Consider the following 20,142-nt stretch of genomic DNA (forward strand, 5'->3'; position numbering starts at 1 on the left):
ATACAAACACACAAAATATCTCTAAAGAATTAGAATCACCTGCTGCCTTCCCCTGTCCTGCTGAAACCCTAAACGAGGATGCTCTTCATCCCAAACCCACATCCCCTCTATTCCCAGTGCCCCTCAATCCCAACTCACGGTTTCCCTCCTTCCCTCCAGCAGCATGTGCTTCAGACCCCCTCAAGAAGCTTTTCTTGCAAGGTTTCGTGTGTGTGTCTGCATGTGGCTTTTACAGTATGTTGGAAATGTTTATATTAAATATGTAAGTAGGGTCGGAATGAGCGCTCCCCTGACATCTAATGATGAGCTGTGGAAGAGGACTTCTGAAGCTGATCTTGTTTGCATGGGCAGAGACAACCTGCCTAGGTGCTCAGCATGATGGGATTGCTTGCTGAAATGATCACTTTGGGCTGGTGTTGGATTCCCAGTCTCCTTGTTATTGGGGCAGGAGTGTTAAAGCGTTGTTGTCCTTGTTGTGTGAATCGAGGGCAGCAGAACTCTACTTGGCAGGCCCCAATTGAGGGACTCACCCTCAACTGAATAGCACTTGCTAGGCAGGGGACATGGGTTCCAAAGCCAGGCAGATTGAGGAATAGAGTTGAGAGGCATGGGTAATCAATCACAATCAAATACTAAAATTTAGGTGTTTGACCAACTTTGGGACTGGGTGGCTATGGAGGGATGAGTGAGTCCCTAGACAACCTAGTGAGTATGGTGCCTTCTTATTTTCCTCCTTTTTCCACCCAGGATGGGGGGTGAACTCTACAGATGCACCGCTGGGTGTGTACTGACTAAGGACAACAACTGTGAGTGGGATGCAGGGAGGGGATGGCTCATGTTAAAGGACTTTTGGTTGCTGGACTTAAGAACCTGAGGGAGAAGGGCACTGCCCAGCTTATTTGGGGGTGGGTCTTTTGCTGCTGGTTTATGTTTGTGTTGTGGCTGCTGACGTGACTTCTACTGACCCTGGGCTCACATTGCAATGTAGACATACCCTGAGAGCGCATCGATCCTGTGATAAAAGCCCTGCAGCCCGGCTGTCCTGGATCGTCTGACATGGACTTCTGGGGCTCACATTTTGGGGCTAAAAATTGCAGTGTAGACATTTGGGCTCAGAGACCCTCACCCCTTGTGGGATATCAGAGGCTGGGCACAAGCTGGAGTGTCTACACTGTAATTTCATAACCCTGCCCCACAAACCTGAATCAGCTGAGCCAGGGTTTGAGAAGAGTGACTTGGGTATGTTAGCGGCGGTGTAGACACAATGCTCGGCTGTGTCCACACTGCAATGAAACACCCAGGGCGGTCCCGTGCCAGCTCAGGCTCCCGGAGCTTGGGCTGGGGGGTGGTAAGTTTCCAGTGTGGACATCTCAGCTCAGGCTCAGTACCGGGCTCTGGGACCCCACAAGCTTGGGAGGGAGTTTCGCAAGTGAAAAAGGTAAAAGGGCAGTGGAGTATTCCCCTGGGCTCAATGGCAGTTCTCCATTGGTCTGTCTGCTTTGGGGCAGGGACAATAACACGTCCTGCTGCATTCCTTATTTCAAAGGCTGGCTTATGGTTTTCATTCTCAGACTCGTGCGCACACAGATTCTGGCAGCCACAATTAGACATTTGGTGTGAGAGCTCAGACAGGTCCCTGTCCCAGAGGGAGGGGGGTCATCTGCAAGGGGACTGAAACACAGACCTACCAGCCCTTAACACCCAAACTTTCAATAACTCTCTTATCAGTGTCTGTGAGTGTAATTTAAACCATAGGAAAAAGCCATTCTCGGCTAGACCAAAGACCCATCTAGCTCTGGTTCTTTGTCTTCTGACAGTAGCCAGTCCCAGGTGCCCCAAAAGCCACTCAACAAGGCACCACAGGGAGTCGAACCCAGGATCTCCTGTTTACGAAACAGGTGCTTTCGCCAGCTAAGCCATGGTGCCTGCCCGTCCCTGACTCCCTGCCAGACCCCACCTGGGCCTGACAAGCTTTGCTTGTGTTTGACTTCCGCAAAGCAGGGGAGCAGCTGACGTTTTCCTTGCAAGCTGGGGGGGTGTGAATCCTTGGCCAGGTCCGCACTACAAAGTTCTTTCAGCATCGTTCTGTTGCTCAGGCGTGTGAAAAGCACACGACGCTCCCTCGGTCGGCAGCTTTTGGCTGGTGCATACACTGCGATGCCACGTCTGGTGAGAAAACGGCCCTGTTTTGGCGACAGAATAAAACCACCTCGATGAGAGGCCTAGAGCTTTTTGCAGGGCACTTAAAGCAACAACGGGTCAGTGTAGACGCTGCCGGTCATTAGATCACCATTACTGACCTCCGCCGGTATCCCACAATGCCCGCCCTGAACCCGCCCGCCCTGCCTTCCTGCTGCAGAGGCTGGGCCCCCCTCCCGTTTCGTCGCTCCGGGAAGCTCTGACGGCTGAGCCGGCGGCTCTGCTCCGGCAGCCAGGAGCAAATCGCTGCCGTGGGACGCTGCCCCCTCCCGCACTGCGACCACGGAGCAGGGGTGACGGAAGCTTCCTCACAGGGGCCGGGGGGGCCACCCGCATCCAAACTGCGGCACCCCCATGATGCCCCTTTCCCCAAGGACCCGCACTCATGCCACCCCTTCTCCCTCAGGCCCCAACCTTACACCGCTCCTTCCCCCTGAGTCCCCGCCCCAGGCCGTGCCCCCGAGGCCACATCCACAGAACGCCTCTTCCCCCCAAGACTGCACCTTGTCCCCCCCCCGTCGTTCGTCCTTACGGCTGGTAAAACGTGGTGGGGCCGTGGCCCTCTACCCCCCCGTTCCCGTGCCCCCGACACAGAGCCAGGCAGGCGGCAGCAGGTGTGTGTGAGTGTGTGTCTGTGACAGAGACGGCTGGGCTGGGCTGAGCCAGCGAGGGAAGCAGGGGCCGAGGTCGGGGTTGTCCCCCTCCCCCTGCCTCCGTAGTGGGGTGTCCCCCTCCCCCTGCCTCAGGACTGCTGGCTTCCAGCGGCCGTCCGCGCTTAGAGGCAGCGTGCCGACACACTCCCCGAACACACACCCGGTCTCTGCTCACCCTGCGGCTGGAAAGCAGCTGGCAATCAAGTCGGATGCCCGTGGGACAGAGCAACCTGCCTCGCGCGATGCGGCACCGGCCCACGAGCCACCGCCAGCCCTTCCCAAAGCTCCCCGCGGCCAGTCGCCCAGTGCGAAGGCGACCCACAGTGCACGGCTCTCTGGGGCGAGGCAAGAGCTGCTAGCCTGGATGCGCTCCGGTGACACAGGGAGGATTTAATTAAAAGACTGCAACTCGAGCCACGTAACTCAGTAGCGTAGACGTAGCCTGAGAGCGAGACAAGACCGAGCTCCGTTGGCCCGAAGGGCGCTCGGGCAGTGAAACAGAAGAGCCACAAGTTCCTCTGTCGTTGACAGGATTTGAACCTGGGCAGGGAGATCCCCAAGGGATTTCTAGCCCATCACCATAACCGCCTGGCCACCGCTTCCTGGCTGATGCAGGTTTCTCACGACTCTCTAGTTCTGTTCTCACTGAGTGATCGTTTGGGGTGGGGGGAGAGAAAACCTTTTGAAGTGATAAACACCCATTTTTTCATGGTCTGTGTGTATAAAAACATCTGCTGTATTTTCCACAGTTTGCATCCGATGAAGTGAGCTGTAGCTCACGAAAGCTCATGCTCAAATAAATTGGTTAGTCTCTAAGGTGCCACAAGTCCTCCTTTTCTTTTTGCGTTTCCAATTGTTTCCTCAGACCAGCGTCCACAACACACTCACTGCTGTGCGGTTGTGTAAGTGTGCCCAGGGCTGAACAGCGAGAATTCCTGCCCGTTTCCCTTCTGGCTGGAGCATGAGGAGAGTGTGTCTGTGGTTAATGACGTTGCTGTAGATTGTTGTCCATTTCCTGCCTCGATAATTCAGACAGTCCCTTTCCCCGTCATATCCCCGGTCCATCAGTGATGGCAATAGCAGGGAGCAGGTTTTCTGTGGGGCACAGAGCTTTGCCAGGGAGTTGGTGGCTCCTTTCTTTCCTCATCCTGGAGGAAACTCAGCTTTTCATTCCATCCTTGATGTTTCATGGAATAACAACTGCAGCATGAAGAAAGAGGACGGCAGGGCGGGTCTCAGGGGAGGGACAGGGAGGTGCGGGTGTAGGCTACACTGACTTAATTTTGTAGCATAGACCTGTCCAAAGAATCACACACACACCTTGGGAGCAAAACTTCACCTGCTTCTCTGCTTTACAGAATCCAACACAAGCAACGCTTGTCCGGCTGTTGGGGGGTGTTGGCAGGGAGTCAGGTCTGGGCAGACACCATACGTTAGCCAGAGACGGGCACCATGGCTTAGCTGGCTAAAGCACCTGTCTTGTAAACAGGAGATCCTGGGTTCAACTCCCAGTGGTGCCTTGTTGAGTGGCTTTTGAGGCACCTGGTATTGGCTGCTGTCAGAAGACAAGATACAGAGATAGGTGGACCTTTGGTCTAGCCCTGTAAGACTGTACTGTTCTTATCATTTAAATTACACGCACAGCCACTGATGATAGAGTTTCTGAAAGTTTGAGTGTTAAGAGCTGATAGGTCAGTGGTGCAGTCCCCTCGCAGATGACCCCCTCCCTCTGGGACAGGGGCAGGTCCAAGCTCTCACACCAAGTGGCTCATTGGGGCTGCCAGAATCTGTGGGCGGCTCATTCAGTTTACGCCACGGGTTGAGTCCTGCTTTGTGCACCGTGTCTGAGAATGAAAATCCTAAACCTCCCTTTGAAATAACGAATGCAGCAGGATGTGTTTTTTGTCCCTGCCCCAAAGCAGACAGAAAAATGGAGAAATGCCATTGGGTCCAGGGGAATACTTCACTGCGGTTTTACCATTTCCACTTGCTAAACTCCCTCCCAACCTTCTGGGCTCCTAGAGCAGGGTCCTGAGCCTGAGCCGAGACACGTACCCTGATTAATGTGACACGGGCCAGCTGTGGGTGTTTCATTGCACTGTAGACGTATCCTAACGTTATGTCTGCACAGCGATTAAAACAATCAAGGCACCTGTCTCAGACCCCAGGGCAGCTGACTCAGGCTTCTGGGGCTGAGGCTGCAAGACGATAAAATGACAGTGGAGACGGATGGGCTTGAGCCCAATCTCTGAGGCCCCACGAGGGGTGAGGGTTTCCAAACCCAGGCTTCAGCAGGAACACCAGTATCTGCACCCCAGCTTTGAGCCCCACAGCTTGAGCTCCAGGAGCCCACGTCAGGCGACCCAGGCCAGCCCTGCTGCCATCTTTATCCCGGGAGAGAGGGACTCTACGGGGACGTCTCCATTGCAGTGTCAGCCCAAGGGTGGCAGGCTGTGCTCAAAGCAGCACCCTGGAAGCCCCATAGTCACCACTCTCATAGAATTAAGGTATGATTTGTACAAAGTCGGCCTGGTGAGCTATCATTTCAAAAGTCGTGATCTGGTGAACATTAATATCTTGTTGGGTGGTGTGTGTTAGCATTATCTGGGAAGTTATGAAGTTTTGCTCTGTGTGCGTTACTAACATATGTTATGAGGCTGAGAAATGCCCATCACCAGCCTTTCTGGAGGAGCCAGACTCGCTGCTGGCCCATTAAATGTATCCACACTCCCAAGGTCTATCCCAGGAACCGTGTACAATGCAGACTTCTCCGAGATAGCCCAGAGACAATGGACACTGCTTGACTCACATCATAGCAAAGGAACTTCCTAGCAAGTTGGAAGAAACTATGAAAGAGGGGAAGAAACATCATGACTTGGCTTCTCTCCCCCACAACTCAACACCTGGCAACACTTCTGGAGGACAAAGACTGAACTGAAATAATTGTAGAGATCAGAAGAGAATAATTGTCATAAAAATAAAGGGAAGGGTAACCACCTTTCTGTATATAGTGCTATAAAATCCACGCTGGCCAGAGGCAAAATCCTTTCACCTGTAAAGCGTTAAGAAGCTCAGATAACCTGACTGGCACCTGACCCAAAATGACCAATGAGGGGACAAGATACTTTCAAATCTGGGGCGGGGAGGGGAAGGCTTTTTTCTGTCTGGGTGATACCTTTGCTGGGAACAGATCAAGGATGCAAGCTCTCCAACTCCTGTAAAATTAGTAAGTAAACTAGCTAGAAAATGCATTAGGTTTTCTTTGTTTTGGCTTGTGAAATTCACTCTGCTAGAGGGAATGTGTATTCCTGTTTTTGCGCCTTTTTGTAACTTAAGGTTTTGCCTAGAGGGATTCTCTATGTTTTGAATCTGACTGCCTGTGAGATTATCTTCTATTCCAATTTTACAGTGTTTCTTGTATCTTTGTTTTGCTCTTCTAATAAAGTTCTGTTCTTTTAAGAATCTGATTGGGTTTTTAGGGTCCTAAGAAACCCAAGCTGGTCTGTGCTCAACTTGTTTATTCTCAGCCTCCCCAGGAAAGGGGGTGTAAGGGCTTGGGGGGATAGCTGGGGGAAGAGGAACTCCAAGTGGTCCTTTTCCCTGGTTCTTTATTAAAGCACTTGGGGGTGGCAGCATAGCCTAGTCCAATGGCAAAGATTTTGTGCCTTGGGGAAGTTTTTAACCTAAGCTGGTAGAAATAAGCTTAGGGGGTCTTTCATGCGGGTCCCCACATCTGTACCCCAGAGTCCGGAGTGGGGATGGAACCTTGACAATAATAATAATCCATTCAAATCAAAGTCCCCAAACAGACTGGTATTGATTTCTCAGCAGAAAATTTTCCATTTGGGGGATTTTGTTTTCCCACTCAGACCTTGCCAAGGGAAGCAGAGAGAAAATCTTTGAGTTGCCTCCTTCAGAACAGCTTGGCCTAGACACTCTAGCTGTGGGCCACTGTCGTGGCCTTGCTGAGGTGGGGGCATTTTAATTATTTGGGCAGGTCCCAGGGTGTTTGGGGGAGATTATGAGGATGTTACCTAAGAAACACAGAATTCTTTAAGAAATCTGGGATTTAGACATATTTTACTGAAAGCAAGAGAGGTCTGAGTTCCTGAGAAGGTTTTTGTTTACAGGAAGCAATGTGGCTCGATCTGTCATTGTACCAAAGGGGAGACGGCGGTTTGTGAAGAAGGGGAGAAGACTAAATGCACACAACAAAGATGGGATTTGAACCCATGCGTGCAGAGCACAATGGATTAGCAGACCATCACCTTAACCACTCGGCCACCTCATCTGAGCTGCCAAAAAAGAGATGGGAGGAGATGTCTAAGGCCAGCAGAGGTAGGGACAATAAGGAGTTTTTAAACACTAAGTGTAAGGAGGGTCTGAATGACCTCCCCCTCACATCTAGTGATGAGCTGGGGGAAAGACTTCAGGAACAGACCGTGTTTACATAGACAGGCCTCCTCTGCCTAGGTATGCAGCAAGTATCCTTTGTACAAAACAAACAAACAAAATATAAAGGTAATTCTTCGGTTTTCCTGCAGTCAGGCAAAAAAATGTGAAAAGAAAGGGGCATTTTTAAGCAATCATCTGTCCCCACCCAGGGGCTGGGGAATGCTTATTTTGTTTTTCAGACACTTTCTGGGCAAGCTGGCACCAGTGGAAGAAAACCCAGAACGCCGTGGGTCCCCTGTCGCAACAAAACATTGTGTTCTGTGTTTGTCTTGTTGTTCCTGTTATTTTGGTGGATATTGTAAATTCTTCAGGCGTGACACCCCCTTTTAATTGGGCATGTCGTGCTGCCCCTTTCGGGGCCAAGGGAAAATGTACCCTAATTCAACCTCTTCCACCCTCTACTCCGCCACCTCCCTCCAAATTGCCTCTGACACCCCCATCCCCACGGTGGCCTACCCCCATCCAGAGACCTGTGGTTCTTAATGCAACTGGTTTACAAATGACTATCGCTCTGTTCCCCACTGACTGGTCTCTCAGTACAAGATTTCCTAACTGTTCTCAGGTTTCAGAGTATGCATCCGATGAAGTGAGCTGTAGCTCACGAAAGCTCATGCTCAAATAAATTGGTTAGTCTCTAAGGTGCCACAAGGCCTCCTTTTCTTTTAACTGTTCTCAGTTTACCAAAGTAGGTGAAAGAATGTTGCTATGAGGAATTTCAAACTCATTTGAATTGGATGGATGGGAATTAAACAAGAACATCCGAAAACGGCGAGCCCTCACAAATTACCTCTGGGAAGGCTGAAACTCACTGCAGGAAGCTGACTCAGCAGCTCGAATCCAACGCTTGGAACGTGCCCTGGGGCTACTGGACAGAGGGGGATTACGAGAGGGATTTGCACTTAGCTCAACGGACCGTTTGTTGGGATATGTTATTCTAAGCCTCGATCAGGGTTGGACGAGACCTCAGGAGGTCATCTAGTCCAAACCCCAGCTCAAAGCAGGACCAACCCCAACTAAATCATCCCAGCCAGGGCTTTGTCAAGCCGGGCCTTATACACCTCTAAGGAAGGAGATTCCACCACCTCCCCAGGGAACCCATTCCAGTCTTCACCACCCTCCTAGGGAAATAGTGACAGGTTTCAGAGTAGCAGCCGTGTTAGTCTGTATTCGCAAAAAGAAAAGGAGGACTTGTGGCACCTTAGAGACTAACCAATTTATTTGAGCATGAGCTTTCGTGAGCTACAGCTCACTTCATTGGATGCATGCCGTGGAAACTGCAGCAGACTTTATATACACACAGAGAATATGAAACAATACCTCCTCCCACCGGACACAAATCAGATGTCAAGAATTATAACATTCATAAACCAGTCGGAGAACACTTCAATCTCTCTGGTCACGCAATCACAGACATGAAGGTCGCTATCTTAAAACAAAAAACCTTCAAATCCAGACTCCAGTGAGAAACTGCTGAATTGGAATTCATTTGCAAATTGGATACTATTAATTTAGGCTTAAATAGAGACTGGGAGTGGCTAAGTCATTATGCAAGGTAGCCTATTTCCCCTTGTTTTTTCCTACACCCCCCCCCCCGAGATGTTCTGGTTTAACTTGGATTTAAACTTGGAGAGTGGTCAGTTTGGATGAGCTATTACCAGCAGGAGAGTGAGTTTGTGTGTGTATGGGGGTGGGGGTGTGTGTGTGTGTGTGAGAAAACCTGGATTTGTGCTGGAAATGGCCCACCTTGATTATCATGCACATTGTAGGGAGAGTGGTCACTTTGGATGAGCTATTGCCAGCGGGATAGTGAGTTTGTGTGTGTGGTTTTTGGGAGGGGGGTGAGGGGGTGAGAGAACCTGGATTTGTGCAGGAAATGGCCCAACTTGATTGTCATGCACATTGTGTAAAGAGTTGTCACTTTGGATGGGCTATCACCAGCAGGAGAGTGAATTTGTGTGGGGGGGTGGAGGGTGAGAAAACCTGGATTTGTGCTGGAAATGGCCCAAAGTGATGATCACTTTAGATAAGCTATTACCAGCAGGACAGTGGGGTGGGAGGAGGTATTGGTTCATATTCTCTGTGTGTATATAAAGTCTGCTGCAGTTTCCACGGTATGCATCCGATGAAGTGAGCTGTAGCTCACGAAAGCTCATGCTCAAATAAATTGGTTAGTCTCTAAGGTGCCACAAGTACTCCTTTTCTTTCTAGGGAAATAGTGTTTCCTAATATCCAACCTAGACCTCCCCCACTGCAACTTGAGACCATTACTCCTCGTTCTGTCATCTGGTACCCCTGAGAACAGGCTAGATCCATCCTCTTTGGAACCCCGTTTCAGGTAGTTGAAAGCAGCGATCAAATCCCCCCTCATTCTTCTCTTCCGCAGGCTAAATAATCCCAGTTCCCTCAGCCTCTCCTCATAAGTCATGTGTTCCAGTCCCCTAATCATTTTTGTTGCCCTCCCCTGGACTCTCTCCAATTTGCTTCTGTAGTGGGAGGGGGCCCTGAAAACTGGGCGCAATGCTCCAGATGTGGCCTCATCAGTGCCAAATAGAGGGGAATAATCACTTCCCCCAATCTGCTGGCAATGCTCCACCTAATGCAGACCAGTTACCCATACTGAATGCAGGCTCAGCAATATTTGATAAATTGGTTACCGCTGATCTGCTTTCAATGCTTCTACTAATGCAGCCCAATATGACCAGTGTGACGCAGCAGGGAGTGGGGTGGATTGACTGGGGAATGTCGTCTAGTTCTGCTGGGACTGTCTGCACGGGGGATGGGAGAGCAGGGGATGACTGCACCTGAGTGAGGAGACCTGAGCCTGTAACCTGAGCTGGGAGGGGTTGGACCCAGGTGACACCTTTGCCCGGGAAACTGGACAAAGGCTGGAGGAGGAGCTGGGGGACGGAGGAGTGAGACTCGGGGAGGGGGTTTGTTTTCAGTTTTGGGCTGGGTGGTCGAACGCAGGGAACCCCAGGGCTGGGGTCTAAGCTCCCTGACCCCCAGAAGGACTTGACTGAGGGGTTCTGGCTGTACCCACAAGCTCTGTTTTGGACTGTGTTCCTGTTGTCCAATAAACCTTCCGCTTTACTGGCTGGCTGAGAGTCTCGGTGAATCCCAGGAAGAGGGGTGCAGGGCCCTGACTCCCCCACACTCTGTGACAACCAGTTACCCATATTGAATGCAGGCTCAGCAATATTTGATAAATTGGTTGCTGTCCATTCAGTCGGTTATTTCCTACTTATTCATAATTAATGAAGATTGGGGGAGGGATAGCTCAGTGGTTTGAGCATTGGCCTGCTAAACCCAGGGTTGTGAGTTCAATCTTTGAGGGGGCCATTTAGGGATCTGGGGCAAAAATTGGGGATTGGTCCTGCTTTGAGCAGGGGGTTGGACTAGATGACCTCCTGAGGTTCCTTCCAACCCTGATAGTCTATGATTCTAAGATGCTCTAAGGGGATGAGCGAGAGCTGTCCCGTCCGTGTAGTTAATCCACCTCCCCGAGAGATGGTAGCTATGTCAGTGGGAGAAGCTGTGTCAGTGGGTGGGCAAGCTGTGGGGTCTACATGTATAGATAAAGTTTAATCAAACCCCATTTTTAAAACCACCCATGGTCTGGGAATGGAAAAGGAGCTCTCTGAGCAAAATCCTTAAGATCACTGACTTGCCTATGCCAATGCCATGGGGGTGTAGCTCAGTGGTCGAGTGTTTGACTGCAGCTTAAGTGATCCTTGGTTCAAACCCAAGTGCCCCCTTACAAGCCTGTTCCCTTAACAAAAATAAGCACATATCCATTTCCATTATGTTCGGGAGCTCCACTGAATAGGGATGAATGGAAACACTCAGTGTTTTCCTGTGCAAATGCATAGAAACCTAGCAAACAGGTCCCTCATCTGAAATCACTTCCAATCCTCTGAGTGTCTAGTTTATGTTTTCATCAATGAAACAAAGACACATGAAGACACATTTGCAGATCCTTGGTCTCCATGGTCTACAATGCGTAGAAGAACAAGAACCCCATCCCCTTGGGAGGAATGGACTAGTTTGTGTTACATTCGGTAAGTAAGTTGCCATTGGGACTGAGAACTCTACTGGAGGTGGACAGGAGTCTGCTCCAAAAATAAAATAACCACGATTTACCAAACTACCTGTTACACATTCGATCCTCTCTTTGTGCACACAATATAAATTGGGGCTCGAATAAATGGCCACCTTCCTTGAACACAGATCGTTGTTCCTTGTGACTGTCAGATGCCTTCCAATGGCAGCTGTTTAAAGGGAACGTGCTTCGAGTTCATGATCACCCGCAGTGTCTCTGTAAGGTTACCAACCACAGAGCCGGTTGTGGCTGCATCTAAGTAACCGCAGAGTTAGTGTAGGACCAGATCGTTAATGGCACAGCGTCACTTTCTGGTCTCACTGATCATTTGGGTAGAAACAGGAATGGTTTGGTGGGTTTCTTTTTGTTTTTTTCTCCCTTCATTTTCTCCTAAGGAATGTGTGATCTTGAGCGTGTTATGTTAAGTTCCCTGTGGGTCGGGAAAATTCCATCTCCTTGAAATAGCTGGGGAAGTGGCCTGTTTGTATCACCTAAAATAAAGGAACTTTTGTAAAGCAGTTTCGTCTTTAAATATGCTGGGATAAAAATAGGAAACAGGAAATTCCACGGCCAGACACCAGGCCAGGATCAACTGATGGGGCCGGGATTAATTAATTACAGAAGAAACAAACTCTTGGGAAGTAGCTGTAATTTGTCCCCAAACCTTTCTTTGTTCTCATATGCGATCAGGGATTCTCTTCTAGAGGGCAGAGTTAAGGTTATCTGGGCACATACCGTCGCTCTGTATTCCCTGTTCTTCCAGGGTTTGAGTTTTACTGAACTCAGTTTCTGGAAGGGTAAGAGATATTCACAGTCAAAGTTAACTCTGTGTTAACAAAGGCTCTTGCTATTAACAAATAATGACACTAATCCCTCGCTGCGGTAATTCCACTGACTTCAGTGTACTCTTTCCCCATTTCTAGCTCCAAAAACATAAGCAAATTAAAACAACCTTGAGAACTAAAATGCTGTGAGAAAGTGGAAATTTTAGTAGCTCACATAATTCCGTTTCTGCTGTGTCTCGTGCGTGTGAAAATGGCACAACACGTTAATTAATAAGCGCATCGTTCTTAACTTCTTTAAATATCATGTCGTACATTAACTATATCAAGTGGGTTGTTCAATGCCATGAGGTTTTCACGCACTCCCAAAGCGTATTTTTCATATTACTTAAATGAACACAACTCACTGAGCATAAAATTGTGTATTTCATCCTGTGAAGTGTGTCAGTAGCTGAAATTAATAGGTTCATTTTCTCTCTCCCTGTGAGACACAACAAAATAATTTAGTGATGCTGAAAATGTTCCCGTCTCCTCCAAAACTGCCTTGGAATCACTTTCCCTTTGTAGATTAATCTGCTCCTCTGTCTCTAAGAGGAAAATATGGTTTCTATGAAAAAAAAAACAATTTTTTAATTCAAGGGACTGAGACAGAATGGCCACCTGATGGCGATACAATGTCAGGAATGAGAAAAGGAGTACTTGTGTACTCTGAAAAATGTCAGGAATGCAAAGCAACAGGTTCCTTCCTGGTTTGCACATTAATGGGGACAAGGGATTGATCCCCATCACAGGGCCTAATAACATCAGCCACACTATCAGAGGCTCGTTCACCTGCACATCCACCAATGTGATCTATGCCATCATGTGTCAGCAATGCCCCTCTGCCATGTACATTGGTCAAACTGGACAGTCTCTACGTAAAAGAATAAATGGACACAAATCAGATGTCAAGAATTATAACATTCATAAACCAGTCGGAGAACACTTCAATCTCTCTGGTCACGCAATCACAGACATGAAGGTCGCTATCTTAAAACAAAAAAACTTCAAATCCAGACTCCAGCGAGAAACTGCTGAATTGGAATTCATTTGCAAATTGGATACTATTAATTTAGGCTTAAATAGAGACTGGGAGTGGCTAAGTCATTATGCAAGGTAGCCTGTTTCCTCTTGCTTTTTCCTACCCCCCCCCCCAGATGTTCTGGTTTAACTTGGATTTAAACCTGGAGAATGGTCAGTTTAGATGAGCTATTACCAGCAGGAGAGTGAGTTTGTGTGTGTATGGGGGTGGGGGGGATGTGAGAAAACCTTGATCTATGCAGGAAATAGCCCGACTTGATTATGTAAAGAGTTGTCACTTTGGATGGGCTAGCACCAGCAGGAGAGTGAATTTGTGTGGGGGGGTGGAGGGTGAGAAAACCTGGATTTGTGCTGGAAATGGCCCACCTGATGATCACTTTAGATAAGCTATTACCAGCAGGACAGTGGGGTGGGAGGAGGTATTGTTTCATGATTTCTGTGTGTATATAAAGTCTGCTGCAGTTTCCACGGTAAACATCTGATGAAGTGAGCTGTAGCTCACGAAAGCTCATGCTCAAATAAATTGGTTAGTCTCTAAGGTGCCACAAGTACTCCTTTTCTTTTTGCGAATACAGACTAACACGGCTGTTCCTCTGAAACCTCTTTTCACAGACACATTTGTTTAACAGCCGTAAGATACACAGACAGAAATAGTTATTCTATTCAGCACAATTCTTTTCTCAGCCATTTAAAGAAATCATAATCTAACACATACCTAGCTAGATTACTTACTAAAAGTTCTAAGACTCCATTCCTGGTCTATCCCCGACAAAGACAGCCACACGTACTCCTTTTCTTTTTACATTTGTTTAATTCTCTGAGGTCAAACATAAGTTTAAATGTTGTACTTAGTACTCTGCCTTGTAGCTTCAACAGATGCAAGATGAATTCCAGCAGCCTTGAGCTTGTTTCCATGTTTAGGAGATTTTCACCTAACTATTCAAGCAACTCACAGTAATGTCCCGAGCTCCCCAAGTCCCATTGACAGCTGAGCTCTTCCTGCCCAGCAGAGACAATGCGTGGTGGGTTAGTTTGTACCCAAATAACTGACAGAGCCAAGCAAAGAGCAAAGAAATGTTTCCTTCAGTCACTAGGTCTCTGTTTCTGTGGCTCACTCTCTCTCCCCTTCTCTGATAACGAGCAACGGTAAGAGAAGAAGAGGTTCAAACATGTGCTAGGTGGTGGCTAGGGTGGGATGACAAATTGAAAACCATCACAGAGCCCTCTACTGTGACACTGAGACGACCCCATTCTGACCTTTCACTGACACTTCATTAATACGTTCCCCTGACGTACGTTGCTAAGATTATTTCAATAGCTCCTACACCGATACCTCCTGCCCCTTCTGGCTGGTTCATTGCGCTGTTTGGAACCTGCACCTAAAATCACCCCCTGCCTGGGAGCAAGATTCAAAACTGCCCAAGGAAACCCCATTGGGTTTCAAGTGCCGCACAAGCAAGGAGGCAAAGGGACAGTACAGGGTCGCAGAGCTTCTCCTTTGTCCCAGGGAGAAGGGTCTAGTGGGCTAGATTAGGGGGGCTAATAGTCATGACTCCTGGGTTCTATTCCTGGCTGTGGGAGGAAAGGGGTGTCGAGTGGATTAGAGTGTGGGGGGGGACCTAGGAGTCAAAGAAAAAACTCCTCCCTTGTGTTCAGCTTCAATGCACATTGAACAAGAACATGGCTTCTCGTGTCTTAGGTTCTGATGCCATCGTGTGGCCGTTTCATTTCACTTCTTCTTGTGAAAAGGTTTGGGTGCCTTGCTCAGACACGTTATTTCCTGGGGAGAGACGGAGAAGTGGGAGCTGCATGGATTTCATCCTCCGAAAAATAGATTAAAATAATCCCCAGACAGCTCAGTCCCACCCGTCCCCCCTCGCTGCTGCCAGTGAAGCTCAGTTCTGCCCCGCAACCCCGAGAACTGCCGGGTGCAAGCCCTGGGCCTGGTGTGCAGTGGGGTGACGCTGCCTGCCTGGACTTTTCAGGAGAAAAAGTCAGACATGACGCCATGCCTGGTGCAGGAGATGCAGATGTGTTGCTTGGTTGTTTTTCTCATTTTAAATGTACTTGATCATTTTGATGGCAGAAATATTTGAAAGAGACGATGAAAAAAGGAAGAAACCGTGAAAATACCCAAGGGAGAGAGGGGGTTTCTGAGAGCCGGGGTAGCGATGGAGATTTTCATGAAACGGGGACAGGCCAAAGTAGGGAGCAAAGGGGGAGGTTTTTTGTGCAGTTCTATTTTAACCAGCCTCACATCCTGGAGTCCCTAATGTCCCAGCTTACCCGCAACGTGTGACCTACAGCCTCCCCACTGGCAAAGCCAACTGTGACTCCTAAGACAGCCCCACTGGTCTGGCCCTCCTCCCCCCTGCAAAAACTGCAGATCCCCCAGTGCTCCCTCTCCTAGCCGGACTCACTAGCAACCAGATGTCTCTGCAGAACCGCCGTGGTTACTCTTCTGAGTGTCTGTTCAGGGACAGCTACCGGCTTCTCCTGAGAATGCAGCTGAGAAATGGCTCGCCCGTCTCTAGATTCTCTCCTGTGGGCTCTGAGAAGCAGGATGGGGCGTGTATGATAAAGTCCACGCAACATTCCCCTTTCATTCCAGCCCTGGGACGTCACCAGTTGCCACCTATCCCCTGGCAGCAGTGAGGGATGTTTCCCACTGTCCAGGAGACACCAGCCTTGGACCAAAGGCAACTTCAGGCTTCTTCTCCCCCCCTTCTTGGAATCAAGTTCATGTTTTTTCCAAGAGTTAAAGCAGCCCGAACCCCCAGGGTCTGGATTAATGTCACAAGTTTGCTATCTCTCCCTGCAAGACAACTTCTTAATGAGAGGAGTTAAATGAGATGAGTGGAGTTAAATCAGTTCTCAGCCTGAGTCCTTTGCTCTTAATCCTGAGGATATTGTCCCACCGTGGGGCCATTTCCTGCCTCTCTTTCACACAGAAGGACAATTTTGTTTGCACAGATGCAGGAACATCAAGATCTTTCTCTGTCCCTTGTGCAAAGCAGGGTGTCAAATTCCAAGGAACCTTCCTCTTCTGCGATGGAAACAATGGAGAAGCAGGGGGCCCTGGGCACCTCCAGCCCTGGCCGGGAGATGTTCCCTCCCTGCTTTCTTTATGCTGCTGTTGTTATTTCATGGAGTGTCCAGGTGGAGGGACAAAAGGACTCTGAGAATCTCAGGGCCTCAGGGAAAACCCAACCCCTGCTACCGGGATCACTGAGGTGCTGGGGATTTGAGCAGGAAAGGGACTGTGTGAATTGTCCAGGTGGGGAATGAATAACCATCGACAACTAGATCCACCTCATTAACCACGGACAGAGGCTAATCGTGCTGCAGATAGAAGGGAAACTGGGAGCAATGCTTTGCTGTCAGCCATGGAAACAGTGACCCGACTGCACTGCAGTGAATGTGCTGGGGAAAGCTGGACTTTACAGGCAGGTGGAAATAGCAGATCCGAGAAAAGCCTGGAGCCCCCCCCCCACCAGTTCTTCCACCGGGGTGAGGTGTTGAGCGACTCACAGCGCCCCCCAGCGCCGTTACCTTTCAGCAGGGGCTGGCAGCTCCAGCCAGTCAATGCAGGGGAGAGGGCCGAGTGTATCTCTGCACCCTGAGTCCAGGGCAGGCCCTCTCTCTCCCCCACATAGAGAAACTGGCCCTGCTGCAAAGTGACCCCTGAGAACCAGCAACCTCCAGGACAGAGGGTTTGGCCCTCAGAGCAGGGAATGTGTCCCCCATGCTGCCGTTAGGCCCCTGGAGGCTCTGGAAACAGGAGGGCTCTGAGCGTAACCCATCCCAAACAGCCCCCGTCTGGGGATGTAGCTCAGTGGTAGAGCGCATGCTTTGCATGTATGAGGCCCTGGGTTCGATCCCCAGCATCTCCAAGTCTCTTTTCACCCTGCTGCTTTGCTCAGGCCCAGAGGGGATGTGGCCCTGCAGGAGTTTCAGTCCTGCTCAGTGCGGGGCAGGTGCCCATTGCACGGAAGGTCTGTGGGGGTTTCTGCTCCTAAGTCACCTTGGTACATTTAAGATTCCCACCCATGGGGTGACTTGGGACAGTAGCGGATGAGAAGGGGGAATCCTCCAGCCCTGGAGGGAAAGGTCCCGTCTGCCCAGACTGAGGGGCAAGGAGACGGAGGGGCAGTCAGTGCTCGGAGAGGAGAGAGGTCAGTGATTTACACCCACCAGGGGACACTGTCTTTTTGAGGCGGGTGCAGCTGGCTTGGGATGGTGCTGACGATGGATAGAAAACAGGCTGGAGTCAATGACAGATGGGACCACAGAAGGGGAAGGCGAAGGACAGCTCCACCGAAGGTCCTGGGTGCTCAGATGCTCCAGGTCTAGGCACCCTGGCCTGTCCTAGAGAGAGAAAAGACAAAGAGGGGCCCAGCCCCCCAACAGTCGTCCCATGGAGAAGAATCTGGTTGGGAGTGGGGTGAAGGTTCCCACTGGACAAAGGGGAGCTGAAGTCCCCCAGCGTCCTGGAATTTAAGCAATGCAAGCTTCAAACCCTGCACGGGTGGGGACTGAGGGGCACCCGCAGAAGGTTGGGCTGGACAGGGGCGGCAGGCTTGTATAATTTTTGGTGGTGCCAGAAGGGTCCACTGGGCTGCGGCCTCAGCTCTACCTTGTACTGGTCTGTAGTGATGCCGTACCCAAGGCAGGCCCTTTCAAAATTTTCTAAGAAGGCCTCTGTATCATCGCCTACCTTGTAGGTGGGGAATTTTTTGGAATGGGGAGCGGTACCTAGAGAAGGAGTGTTGGGGCTACCTGATTGATCCAGCTTAGTCTTTTCCAGCTCCACTTCTAAGCACTTTACCTCTCTCCTCTCCTCCGCTTCCGCCTCCAAGCACTTCGCCTCCGCTTCCAAATCCAAGCGCTTCGTTTCCAAGCTCTTCTTCTCTCTTCTCTCCTCCAAGCATGTTGCCTCTAGGAAGAAATTCCTTTCTGCCTCAGTTGGAACTCGGCCTGGGTTGAGGGCATCCCTCCATCTTGGCAGCTGGATCTTGGTCAGGGGAGGGCTGACTCTTCCCTCCTGGGATGTGCCCGTTCCCCCATCCGCTCCCTGCATTTCCATCATGGAGCTGGATGTCTGGGCTTGATCTGGGTCTGTCTTGTCCGTGGCGTGCCACTTTGGGATTTCGGTGCCCGACCTCACCCTCATGCACAGGCTGCCCTACTCTAGCCTAACTATTTCATTGCCATGGAGATAGAAAAGAAAAAAAAAATAAAGCGTTTGTTGGACTCCCTGGCTTTGCAGGCTGCCAAAAGGAAAAATGTGTCCTTTTAAAATCCTGAGACCTGTGTTTCTGGGTTCAAAATGATCCCACCGCTCTGCCACCATGTCAGAGCTGATTCCCCACTCTGGCACTCCGAGTGCGGAAGCTGGGGGCCCGCCAGGATTCTAACAATTCATACGGGCCACTCCAGGCTGGTATTAAACTCCCAGGGTTACAGCTTCTCTCTGACCTTGGCTTGGTAAACGCTGCCACGACCCAAGTGAAAAACTGCCTCTTGCAAATCCTGGAAAAACTCACTTGGGAAGTTTTCCCTGAGACCCCGCGGCTTTTTTACCCCTCCCTTGGGGAAGCCAAGAAAGAAACAACAAAAAGGAAACCCAGCGGTTGCCACCAGCTAATTGAAAAACATATGTACAGACCTTTTCAGACATAAAACCAATCAGGTTCTTTAAAAAGATAAATTTAACTAAAAACAAAAAGAAAGAAAATACATCCAGAACTTAGGCTTTTGCTAGATTTTAAAAGAAACAATTCCAAAAATTAAGCACCCAAACTAGCTTTCTGGGGGATTCAGCTTAAAGGTTACAAGCAAACAAAAGCATCTAGGGTTAGCACAGAGGAGTCCACAAGCCTTACAGAAAATAAAAGAAATAAACCTAATCGCATCTATCTAAACATCCCCTGTCCCAGTGAATTCTTCTAGGTATGGACAGTGAATTTTCATACCTGGTCCAAACTTTACACAGCATTCCAGATGCCCCTGTCTCTTCAGCCCAGGGAGAACAGCAGAGAGAAAAAGGGAAAACTTTTTTCCCATTTTAAAAAGTTCTAGCCTTCCCATTTGCTCTTTTGGTCAGGTGCCCACTCACTTTTCTTAACCTGGGGGACTTTTTAACCCTTTACAGGTAAAGCAAGCAGCCACCAAGAGGGACTTTATAGCTAACTGGCTGGCTGAGTATCCATAAAAGGGAGTTCCCCCCCCCCCCCCCAATTTATCACAGAGCCAGGTTGTGTTTGGTGTCTGGGGAAGATGCAGCCTTGAGCACTCTCAAAGATAAAGGAGAGTTCACAGAAGAAAGGGGCCCTGGGCTAAGAGACAATAAACTGTGACTGTATCAGAGAGAAGAACTGGCCCAAGCAGGGATCCCTTACAGAGTGACTTTGCTGGGGGCGGGGGGGGGGGGGACTAACTCATGAAAAGTGGTTCTCAGCTCTTTGAACTGGACAAGCGATGCAAGGACTATCCTCTGGGTGAGAAACACCTTATTGGCCAGGAAAGTGACTTGTTAGTAAGTACAGGCTATAAATTGTGTTTCGTGTTTCTCCTTTACCTGTAACCTTGGGTTTTCAACTCCTTATACTGGCTTTGATTTGAATCTCTGTCTCCAGCTCTGTTAAATAGATTTCAGTTGGGTTTTAGTACAGCCACGTCCCAGGGCCTTCTGTTAAGGAGAGTGTTGGAATGAGGGGAAACCAGTGATCTGGGGTGCCCTGCTTGCACAGAGGCAGCAGCTGGTGGACATTGTGGGTATCCAGAAGATGGGGGACTGGGCACTGGAGTGTAACAAAGAAGGGGGGGCGGGTGTAGATTGCTAGCCTGCGTTGGAAAAGAGCAGGGCTCACAG

The 20,142-nt window shown here is 49.6% G+C and overlaps 5 non-coding genes across 5 annotated transcripts; 3 read left to right on the forward strand and 2 right to left on the reverse strand.

Annotated features, from left to right (window-relative positions):
* Positions 1–1,852: 1,852 nt before the first annotated feature.
* On the reverse strand, positions 1,853–1,926 carry TRNAT-CGU (transfer RNA threonine (anticodon CGU)). Its single transcript has one exon. It is a non-coding gene; the product is annotated as a tRNA-Thr (tRNA).
* Positions 1,927–4,298: 2,372 nt separating this feature from the next.
* Positions 4,299–4,372, forward strand: TRNAT-UGU (transfer RNA threonine (anticodon UGU)). Its single transcript has one exon. It is a non-coding gene; the product is annotated as a tRNA-Thr (tRNA).
* A 2,689-nt stretch (positions 4,373–7,061) lies between these two features.
* TRNAS-GCU (transfer RNA serine (anticodon GCU)) lies at positions 7,062–7,143 on the reverse strand. The gene has a single exon. It is a non-coding gene; the product is annotated as a tRNA-Ser (tRNA).
* A 3,847-nt stretch (positions 7,144–10,990) lies between these two features.
* Positions 10,991–11,062, forward strand: TRNAC-GCA (transfer RNA cysteine (anticodon GCA)). Its single transcript has one exon. It is a non-coding gene; the product is annotated as a tRNA-Cys (tRNA).
* A 6,027-nt stretch (positions 11,063–17,089) lies between these two features.
* Positions 17,090–17,161, forward strand: TRNAA-UGC (transfer RNA alanine (anticodon UGC)). Its single transcript has one exon. It is a non-coding gene; the product is annotated as a tRNA-Ala (tRNA).
* The last annotated feature ends 2,981 nt before the right edge of the window (positions 17,162–20,142 follow it).

The sequence above is a fragment of the Lepidochelys kempii genome, chromosome 28 (assembly GCF_965140285.1).
Source record: "Lepidochelys kempii isolate rLepKem1 chromosome 28, rLepKem1.hap1, whole genome shotgun sequence".
Lineage (NCBI taxonomy): Eukaryota > Metazoa > Chordata > Testudines > Cheloniidae > Lepidochelys > Lepidochelys kempii.